Here is an 11,581-nt window from a genome sequence, read left to right on the forward strand (position 1 = left end):
AACAAACTAAGTGATCAGTTAAGAAACAGACACGGGTTATAATATTCGATACATTTAAATAACGTTTAAAAACGATATATTTAGATATTTTAATATATTTCATATATATTCCAAATATTGTTTCCAAATAATTATTATTAAAGTATTTGATTCTCACATAGACATTTGACATCGAATAAGTATTTTTGTACAGCTGCAGACGCAATGGATATTGTTCCTTTATGTTGATATTTCCGGATACATTATAACTTTGGTAGGTTGTAATAATGATATTTGCATTTTGTTTTCATTCATTCGCTGCAGCTTTGAACAGAATCATTCTTGTTCCTTTCCGTTTGGTTGGAAAGTTTTTCGATGCGCGATAGACGTTGTTTACACAAGTATTTTCTTTTGTAAGCGTGTATATGTTACAGTCAATGTGTAAAATATGTTTCACTCAGGCAATTTATTAAATATCTAAATATTTCAGTCATTTTACAAATTGACTGAATAATCCATTCATTTATTTAACCGACTGACTAAAAATGATAAAGACGACCAAAAGAGCTTAAACACATCACAATATATTAATTATGCTAAGAAAAGAAGCCAAACAATACAGAACTGTACTTGGTGATGATATTAAACATAAACAAATATTTGGAATTCGTTATCATATTAATAAAGATGGACATATATTTCAGTTAATTTGTAAAATAAACTGAATATTTAGGCGTTTAATACATTTCCTTAGTGAAATCTGTTTACATTTTGAATGTAAACATATACACACGGTAAAATAAGCAATGTGCAGATGAAATATTTACTTTGTGTTGCAAGTCAAAATAGTGTACACGAAGATCGCACAATTACCAAGCAAGTGACTTATCAAAACTGCATCACCATTACCGATGCTCCCCACAAATATACCTACATTTCAAAAACTGTATTTCATTTTTGTTGATCAGTGTGACCATATGTCCTTCTACTTTCAATAAAAATGCGCTTACGAATGGCGAGCACAGGTCGCGAACAAGTCTAGATTTCTGCTATATCATCCGGGTACTCACTGAGAAAATACAGTAATGCACAGGTAACAACTACTCCCGCGGAATTTCTTTAGATCAGTGCTCTTTTGTACGTTGAAATACTATATATTTTGAATGCCAAAATGATGTATCAAGGATCAAGTAGAAGATACATTGACCGTTGCACTGGGAGTTTATTCAACAGACCGGGAAAATAACACTGCTGTATCTTATTATTTATTTTAGATGACGCAGTCAAAGCTCACTTCTCCTGGCGGCCATTATCGAACGGCCAGCTAAAACACAACCCCGCGCTTACGTCTACAGGTCTCTTCCTGTAGTACGGTAATTAGTATTCTCTCCCTCAAGTGTATCCTCAATGATATAACCCACCCTCATTAATTACATGCTGCTCTTTTCCAGCCTCACGGCTATGGAGCTGTGATAAAGAGTCCAAGTCATCATCAAGTAATTAGGGTCCAATAAAAACAATGCGCCGCCAAACCTCATACATATTATCACTGAAAGTCGTACTACAGACGGTTAATGTCAAATCACAATAAAAGCATTTCAAATGCAATAACATGTTCCAGGACCATGTATTCTCTTAACACCATCGGATTTAGAAGCAATGGTCGTATAAAACAAAACACATCTATTTGATCACAACAGTATTCATGTTATTCCCACAAAATCACATAAAGAAAGGAGACATTAGGAAATACATGTGCATTATCATTTTTCGTCAGGATAACAAAATTTTCTCTCCTTGTTACCACCTCCAGGTTCAGCTTAAGACGGGTCCTCCTTTGGTCAAAAGTTTGTTCCCCCTCTAATGAGTGTGTCACGCGTTGCACACGAGTGGCGGACGGGATGCACACCCGTGTGCAACGCGTTGCACACGGGTATCACACGCGTGACCAACCCGATGCACACTGGTTGCGTAACGCGTTGCCCATGCGTGTAAGGGGAATGAACTTCTAGGCAGTAGTGTATATCCACCACTGAAGCTACATGCGTGTATCACCCATTCATCTATATATCCACAATTTATTCATTCATTCATCCATATCTCCACCACTGTAGCTACCAACATTTATAATCCATTCATCTATATAGCCACCATTCTTTCGTATGTCCACTACTGTTAGTGACAGTTTTGTGTTATATGTATGCCACTGTCAACTTCAGCTGACACATGTGTGTGTGTGTGTGTGTGTGTGAGTGTGTGTGAGAGAGAGAGAGAGAGAGAGAGTGTGTGTGTGTGTGTGTGTGTGTGTGTGTGTGTGTGTGTGTGTGGATCATGTAGAGTGGGTCATATAGGGTCAAAGGCCGGACAAGCCGGGGTCGATAGGTATGTCAGCTGAAGTTGACAGTGGCAGTAGCACTGCGGTTCATTACTAAATGTAAATTATTTGTGACAATAGGGGCCAAGAAATTGTGTGAGAATACAAACAACATGTGTCATTGAATTGCCTTTTCTGTTGTGAGGGATATGTTTGTATGGTTTGGACTTGTGTTAATGCTAAATGTATTTAATATTGTTAATTTGATATCAGTCTTGAGCACGTGCGTTAGTGTCACCTATTTTCGTGATATACTAGTAAATGCGTTGTACACAGTTGTACTTTAGTACTGTGCTAACATTAATATTATACTAAATATCAGCCAATGTATCATTGAATAGGCAGATTGAGATACGGGAAAACTATCTTAAGGGTCTTGTTTGTTTTTGTGATCAGCTTGAAACGTTTCAACGTACCACGCATATGTCTGCAAGTGTCACAATACATCAGGATAATAGAATACACATGCACAGGATAAAAAAACCTGTTTGTAAAACTTTGCAACAATACACCACTGTAGCTATGTATTATTCATTCATCTATATATCCACCATTCATTCATTCATTCATTCATTCATTCATATACCCCACTGTAGCTACATGTATGTATCATCCATTCTTTTTCATATCCACCATTCATTCATTCATTCATTCATTCATATACCCCACTGTAGCTACATGTATGTATCATTCATTCATTCATGCATTCATTCATTTGGCGACATGTATGTAATATCCATTTGTCTTTTTATCTACAAACTATGCATCAGTATATCATATATACATAATGAAGAGCTCATCAACTTCTTCATTGGAATCCATATATTCTCTTCCTTATGTATATTTCACTTCTTAATGCCTTTCAAAGATCTTATATATGGACGTCAATAAAGAAGTTGACATCCATACGTTTTCTTCCTTATGTATATACTTGTGATTGCAAAGACTCATAATTCTGCTGCCAACCTGTTGGTCGTAAAATGACAGGCTAGTTCTCCTCTGCTGTGAACAACCTCCGTCGGTTATTCCAATATGGTCCAACATATCGTGATCTCTCTGCTATCAATTGGCAACAAACTTTAAAGTTATTGTGCAAAGTTATCATGCCACAAATTGGACCAAGAGAGAAGATGAACCTTTCAGGTTGGGCTTAGTCAGTGTGTGATGTTGTGGAAGAATGCAATGGGAAATTTGCACACATCGAGTCTGTTCCAGTCAGGTGTCATCCAATTTCTGGCTTGTCTACATGAACAGTTTATGGTTGTTACCACCAACAAGGCCTCAGAAAACATAACCAATATATGTATATCTAAAAGACGAAACTCTTAATTATTTCTGCTAAAAGCGGAATCCGTTGAACGTTTCCGACTATATCACAAGCGAGCGTTTCAAATAGGGATGATACCTGATGATACTCATCAAAAAGATGTGTTTCCTGCCCCATCGATGGTACACGTCAGAAACACATGCAAAGACAAGTCAAGTGTTCACCTGGGAAATAACAAGGGATCATACTGTAAAAGTCAAAATGGGGGATTTTTATGTCCACTTGTGCATATTAAGAAAGGACCTTGCCATGTATGACATAAAATGTTTTGAAATATTGATTAAGGCCTTGAGTGATGTAACCAGTATATGACACAGTTTTTGAGCAAGTGGGGGTCATGGGTGGCCCAGTCGTCTAAGGCGCCGCGATTCGCTGTGCAGAGCTGCGAAACCTATGGTTGTGGGTTCGAATCCCGTTTCTCCCCGATTATGTTTCTAGGTTTGTCAGCACCGTGCTCATGGGTTTCACCGAAGTGGTAATCGTCTGAGACCTACATCACTTGGGCTTTCCTCCCACATTAAGCTGACACGCCTTGATATAACTTGAATACTGTTAAAAGCGGCGTTAAACCCAACTCAAGCACTCAGACAATCTGAGCAAGATTAGTATGACGCTGTTTGAAATCGAACTGGACAGAGCAAGCTCGGTTGTACCTCAAAAGTTGTGATATGTAGACACCAAAGGCCGGAGCTGCTGAAATACTGCTCGACACAAAGTGAAATATGACTATTGTATTATCTTGTCACACAGACGTGCGTGAGTCTTCTACCTTTTTTGCTGCATATAATACAGATGAGACGGTTTTATTGGCCTCTTTTATTTCTCGTTTAGGTGCGTAAAGTAGTGGAAGGATAATGGCTATTTCAAAATTATTTAACGATATTAGATTGGATTGAATTAATTTTCTAAATTTGACGCACTGGCAACTTTACCATTATGTTCAGGTAAACAATTTACTTGCTTTTGCATGTGTTTGTGACTTATGCCACCAATAGGGCAGGATACGCTCTTCTTTTAACACCTGATATCATCACTATTTGATATCACACAGTGAGAGTCAGAAACACATGCTTATGATTTAGTCGGAATTGTCAGTGTAGATTTATTATGATCACAGTGAGGGTTGAGTCGTATTGATCCTTTATTCCGTCCCGGACAATACCTTTATATACATCTAGACATGAACCATCCATCTGCCGCGTCATACCATAAGACGTTACACGCACTCTCACTCCCACACGCACGCACGCACACGCGCGCGCGCGCGCCGCCTTATAAGTGCAATAATCTTTGACGTTAACCCCATTTCACCTCACCTCCAATCTTCTTTCAATCTGTTGTGTTGTTTAGTCCTGTACCAGCGGTTGATCATCTGTCTGTTCCGATCCCTCACTCAAACAATCAATGTTAATATTCCATCACCCACTCCTGTGCCTCATCTACATCGTATGCAAGTGTAATACAGAATAAATATGGTTGGCATCAAAGGAGGCAGTATATACAGCAACATCATCATCACTCATGCAGATAGCCTTTAATGCATCACTTCACCTTCTCATAACATGTATATGAAGCAAATAACACATAAATCAACATACCGACAGTTTCGTCTCAGACAAACACTCAATGCTGCTATTGAGAACATAAGTAATTGTTTTCGTGCCACGATGAAAGAACACCATTCTCTCCAGTGTGCGTCCAGTTTTCGAGGCCATCCAAATGTTAATGATAGGCAAACGGTGATCTATCTTAGCGCTTTACTGGGCGCCGACCAGTCATGCGCCCAACTGATTTAACGAATTTGTAAGTCAGATAAGACAGGGCTCTTAACCTAAACCTGCTCATCAACACTAGTCAGAGCTTTTCTGTTCAAAATGATTTCAAGGTTTCTGAAGTGACGTGTTCTGCACTTGTCTAACGCTATCTTTAATGGATTTATTTCTTTTTAAATTTGAAACAAGATAGTTTGTATTTAAATCTTATTTTGTCAAATGTTAAACTTGTGTCTCCTCTCTGTGTCTTTCTCCTCTGTGCAGTGATGGTTTGTGTCAGTAGAGTGCCGCAGATGTAGATTCGTGTTCTAACGTCTACTCGTACCAGCTTCGTGTTCATACAAACAAGAAACTTGCAGATGATTTGAGACAATGCTATATATATGTTACGCGTATACTATCTTTGAAATTTCCATGAAATACCGTCTACTGTCACGAACACACAGATGCATGTTATAATTGAATCAAAATTCATGGAATATTATAAAATATGAATATAGCAAATATTTTTGAAAACATGAATCCATTTATGAATTCACTGACGCGGCTGTCTGCAATATGAGAAAGTTATGTCTTGATCGATATTTACAAGAAAACGAAATCGATATTCATCATTCCTCTACAGGAGAGAGCAGGCACGAACACAGTTCATTACCCAAAATAAGACATTCAATATTCCCTTAAGCGTTGCATTAAAATACATACTTCTTCATTGACACGAGTTAAGTCGGGTAACCACAATTTGAGAGTTGGCAGAGATTCATTTTGCCATAATATTTGCTGCAAATCAAAACTTGAAATATTATCTCTCAATTATATAGGACTATGACACTTAAGAGGTTTAACATATGGACAGTTAAGCGATGCAGTGATATGGTATTATCGCGACGCAAAAATCGCATTGCAAGTAAATGTGTACGTCACACCAGAAAAAAACACATTGATATTCGAAGCTTGAAGACATAATCATGAATAATGAGGACAGAATCCCAATTCCTTAAGCCCTTTTTGAATAGAACAATTTCAATACCGGCAAAAACGATTTCATTCATTTCACTTTCCTTAGCCAACCTCATAACGATGCGGGAAATGTTCCAGCGAGATTCGTGAAGCCTGACGTTGATTAGATAAACCTTATCATAACGCAGCTTGTCCTAGTCTCAAAGAAACGTGCCTGTTTGGAAGGAAAACAGACAGTTCGTTACGGCATCCCCGTCTGTAACGAAGACAGGAGAAAATGGTCGCAGAGCGCGGTCGTGGAAAGGTAATGATCCCTCGGGTGATTTATATTGATCTTCTATAGTACTCTCGCTGCTATTCACTGGCACAGACCAACAAGGAGCAGAGACGAGCTTTGGAGATCTAGACATCCACCATCTCAATCTCGGAGCCAGTTTACTCTCCCTGGTGACACAGCTTTGGACGACTCCTTGACATTTTGGGCACTGTAAGCCCTTCCTGTATTGGGCATTGGTCTCTGTTCGATCTGGATGTTAACTGTTGCACTGACCTGTGATTTGCATCGATTCCTATTGAACTCATTACCCCGGGGTCATATTTAGTGGTGTATATTGTGTGTCGCACAGGTGTATGTGTACATTATGAACGAGGTCCTTGCGAAGATTGCGGGGAATTTGATATAACCTGTGTTAGAACATGACATATATTATGTGTGATTTGCTCCAGTTTGCGTTGTTGTCAGCATCCCAGGTGACATCTGTTTGACACTGTTGTGACATTTAATGGACGTATCGTGTATTGTTGATAGTCGTGTAGTTGTCGTAGTACTGTGAATGCCGTATGACCCGCTGACTACGAGGACGTCACCAACAGAAGTCCCCACCCCCCTGCTACAAAATCGTAAAGGTAAGTTCTTTTCTTGTAGAGGACAAATACACATTGATGTGATGTATTTGATGGTTATGCTTTGTCAGCATTATTCCAGCTGTATCAGCACATTACAACGATACGTGCCAGAAGGTATAAACGTGCTGCATCAAGCCATTACACAATTGTCGTAATCAATATTGTCCTTTGTTCGTTGTATGTTCCTTATTAATATACCTATTGTGATATCACATTGCTGAGCAAGGAAACGGGTACCTGATCATCATTGAACTTCATTTGCCAAATCTGACATTGATGTGTGTCTTGATAACGTCCTTGCTAATTTGATATTTTTTCTTTGATCCACGTGTTTAAAGACTAAAAGCGATAAGGTTGAAAAACATGAAGCCAGGATAAACGATTGTGCACCAACGATAGGCGTAATCATCTTGTTCTTGCTAGTAAAAAATCAATCAAAGCTAGTTCATTCTGTGATCTGCAAGACGGTGAAGCAACACTGTTCCCAGGAGGCAATTGAATGATACACATTTATTCCTCATGTGAGTCTTATTGTTAATATGTCATGAGACTCCGCTCTTTGAAACACTTACTAGCTCATCTGTGTGTTTATAAGATAGGGGGACACCTCCTTCTATCTCGTTCTTCCGATTTCGTGAACGATGGCTAAGCTCACAGTTTGATGCGTTGGCACATCACAAAGAATTCCAGTACGATTCAACACATTTGCCCATCAATTCATTGTATGCTAGTTGAGTTGGAGGGCGTAAGACCATAGCCCTTGTTTAGAAATAGCCATTTAGCAGCATAACTGTATAGACGGTGATGCAATGTTGTGGCTCTCCATCGATTGTCAAGGGATTTGTCTATGCTTGATGTACATTATTTATAACATGCATTGCAGTGATAACGTATGTGTCAATACATAAGCATTCATGGAATGAAGTATTAATCACACATAAATATGATGTCTAAAACAAGGCTGAGTTCAACTCGCGTAAACGTAACGTGGCTGTTTTAACGACATCTATTGAACTGAGCGTTATTATTTTACTTTAGCAAATATTTTAATCATAGTTTCAACACTGAGATCTATGGCTTCATGAATTCTGACAACTGTAGGAATTATACAATGCCATAAAAATAAAACACGTATGCGGGTATATCACCTCACACACCCAAGCACACACCTCGGCCCAGTCAACCTTATTCACCCAGGCAATCTGATCCACGTCCTTCTGGCCACCTCACGTCAGTCCACCCGCCCATACACCCATCCCTAGTCGCCTGAATCCACCCCACCTCACCTCGCACCACCCAGGAACTATGACAACGACTTGGCTCATAAGCGTACACCGTAAACGTACGTTGGCTATTGATGTTGATAACGTTTGCACTGGAATTGTGGACTCCGTTGGGACCCGGTGTAAGAGGTCTCATTAACGTAGGACAGTGGCAACTGGATTACATTGTCCTGCCCGGACATTGAGTCCTGGTATATGTACGCCAAGCATAATGAGAACTTGGCGGACACTGTGTCCTGATACACTGTAACTTAACTCCGGACAATGATTGTCCGTGGAACAATGTCCAGGGAAATTGTGAACTAGGATACACTGACCGGGACAATGATTCCCGATGCACGTTGACCCCCGGGTCATTGAATACATGGGACAATGACTTTTGTTTGTTTGTTTGGTGTGTAACGCCGCAATAAGCAATATTCCAGCTATATGACGGCGGTGTGTAAATAATTGAGTATGGACCGGACAATCCAGTGATTGACATCAAAAGCAGTGATCCACGCAGTTAGGATACGATGACATGCATCAATCAAGTCAGCGAACTTGATGACCAACCGATCCCGTTTGTCGCCTCTTACGACAAGTATAGTCGCCATTTACGACAAGCATGGGTTGCTGTAGTTCACTTCTAACCGGGATATCATGATAGTATTTATGTTAACTGGTGGCACAGGACTCCAACCAATCCATTTATCAAATCCTTAAATAGGGTTACACGACTTTTTTATTACATCACGTGAATTTATATCATCTTTTCCTGGTTTCAAAACCGTTACTTGTAAAAGGCATATGTGAAATCGATATGAAATCGATGCAGTCCTCATTGCCCAACGTGCGAGCCAAACATACATCACTCTATTTAGAAGTAGGCTTAATTCACTCTGTGACAGCTGGGTCAAACAAGATTGCAACACTATTTGCAGTTATAGTTTTTTCCTACTTAAGGAATTAATGCGAAGTAAAGGGTCAGATGCGCGATGAAAGGCTAATTATTTCTCATATAAAGTAACATACATTCAATTAAGTCTAGTGAATGTTGACGCAGTGCCTGAGCAACCATTGATTCTGCATTTTTAGTTTGACTTTCATTAATATTATTATTACGCCATTGAATCTATGAATATGTTACGAATAATAGCTTAACAACAATGGACATATATCAATGAGATTGACGCTGAGAAACGGTACCGTCAATGACGTGGTACATGCCAACAAACACCACTCCAAGTTCAATGCAAATTAAAACTACTCGTAGAGATCTGGAGTAGAAAAGGTCTTCAGCAACCCATGCTTGCCGTAAGAGGCGACTAATGGGATTGGGTGGTCAGACTCGCTGATTTGGTTGATGCGTGTCACCGTTTCCCAACTGCTTGAATCGATGCTCATGATATCAATCATTGGATTGTCTGGTCCAGACTCGATTATTTACAGACAGCCGTCATACAGCTGGAATATTGCTGGGTGCGGCGATAAACAAAAAACAGGCAAATTAAAACATTTACTACTCAAAAGAGTGAGTGAGTATGGTTTTACGCCGCTTTTGGCACTATTCCAGCAATATCATGGCGGGGGACACCAGAATGGGCTTCACACATTGTACCCATGTCGGGAATCGAACCCGGGTCTTCGTCGTGACGAGCGAACGCTTTAACCACTAGGCTACCCAACCGCCACTATACTACTCAAAAGAAGTTAAAGAAGATTATTAGTTAATCTGCCGTTGCAATATGTTATCCTGGTTCATTAACACATGCTTATGATATAGTTGGAATCGTACAAACGACACTGCTTTTGGCAGAGATTTATGAATGTAGGAAGGGTTTTGTCGCTTTTAATAACTTCTTTCAGCAGCGTATTTGCTGAAGCGTATTTGCGTCAAGACGAGTATTGCATCCATGGATTCTCAGAAACTAGGTTAATGACGTCTAATTAGTATACACATACGCGGATAAACTAACATGTATCGTGACATAATGCACTTTCAGAATGAAAAATTTAACTTGGGCCCCATTAATTGATTTTTCTTTTCGGGTGTTTTTGCTAGTTCGTGTGTCCGAGCCAATGAAAGGACTCGTGTGCAATGAGCAACTGAATGGAAAACTATTCTCATCACGAATAACGTGTTCCCAAGCATGCAAAAAAGAAAGCTTGTTGCATAATGACTAGTTACATTCCTCTGTAAAAAGAGGCCCTTATCTTCCTCGGTTTTCTTGGGATGGATTGACATTGACTTGAAATTATGATAGATAGTTCTTAATACTCTCTATAATGATGAAAACATTTCCCCGGAATCGTCATACTATACTACAGTGTACTGTACACGGAGATGAGGTTTCGCAAGTTATTTCTGTAACGTGAATTCAAGCGGAATGACTTCAACGGCGTTAGGCAAATCAAGTAATTGATCCATCGGGCATGTGATTGATAGCAAGAAATCTGCCTCTCATTCATTACGTAAACAGCATTCGGGTAGGACGGTTCAACTAATGACAGACACGCAGCACAGCAGCCTCTGTTCAAGTAGTCGAGTTGCAATGTTCTTAATGGTTTCCGTTGATCAGAGAAAATGTAACGATATTGTATAATTAGCAGCTCACGACGCTCTGGCGTATTTCTGAGGTTCTTATGCACGGGATGGTTTGAGTCAATTTCATACGGTGGTTGATAAATAACGCAATAGATGTTGGCACACTAGGTGTCAATAACGCGGTGCCAGACAGCAATTCGCAAACGAGTGAAATCTATAGGATTGAAGTACTTACGTGACGGTCTACGGCAGAGGTTACGACTTGATGATAGAGTCGGCGTGGGATGATGTACGCACTAACCAACTGGCTTTATTATATTTAATGGGTTCTCAGATTCGCTTGTCTACGATTCCAATATTGATTAACTGCGGCGGGTCTTCTCTTCTAACGCGACAACTTTTTTGAAAAATAAATAGGTTTTTTGTTAATGGAGAGATGTAACTCGATATGCA

This window comes from Haliotis cracherodii, unplaced genomic scaffold, assembly GCF_022045235.1.
Source record: "Haliotis cracherodii isolate W230 unplaced genomic scaffold, xgHalCrac1.p SCAF_9, whole genome shotgun sequence".
Taxonomy (NCBI): domain Eukaryota; kingdom Metazoa; phylum Mollusca; class Gastropoda; order Lepetellida; family Haliotidae; genus Haliotis; species Haliotis cracherodii.